Below are 443 nucleotides of genomic sequence, written 5' to 3'. Positions count from 1 at the left end.
ACTGGGGGGCAGCCCCACCAACCTTCCCCTTTGTCCAGAAGGACCAGTGCTGGGACCCTGTGTTAACTCCTCACTGCATGGGCATTAAACTCTAGTGTGCCACTGCCTCTGAGGATTAAGGGTGCTACAAATACACCCCCCAAATATTAACCTCTCAAATGCCACCGATACAGTGCATGCATTTCAAGCATTCCCATGCCAGTTCATCAGCCCTGAATGCCACTGGGCTCAGCAGCCCAGCATCACTCATACACCTGGCACACAGTGAAGTCCAAGCAACCTGGAGCTTGCACCCCAATGAGCTCCCCGCTGATGGCATGCAGGCAGGGAACGTGAACCCTGGGGAGCACCCTCACGTCCTCATCCCACTCCCCTCCACACCTCAGGCAGCCGGGAGGAGGCAGCTGGGGTTGGGGGGGCAGCCCGGGACTCCCCTGGAGACG

This window comes from Phaethon lepturus, unplaced genomic scaffold (genome assembly GCF_000687285.1).
Source record: "Phaethon lepturus isolate BGI_N335 unplaced genomic scaffold, ASM68728v1 scaffold28034, whole genome shotgun sequence".
NCBI lineage: Eukaryota > Metazoa > Chordata > Aves > Phaethontiformes > Phaethontidae > Phaethon > Phaethon lepturus.
The sequence above is the reverse complement of the archived record's forward strand: the minus strand, read 5'-3'. Positions refer to the sequence as shown.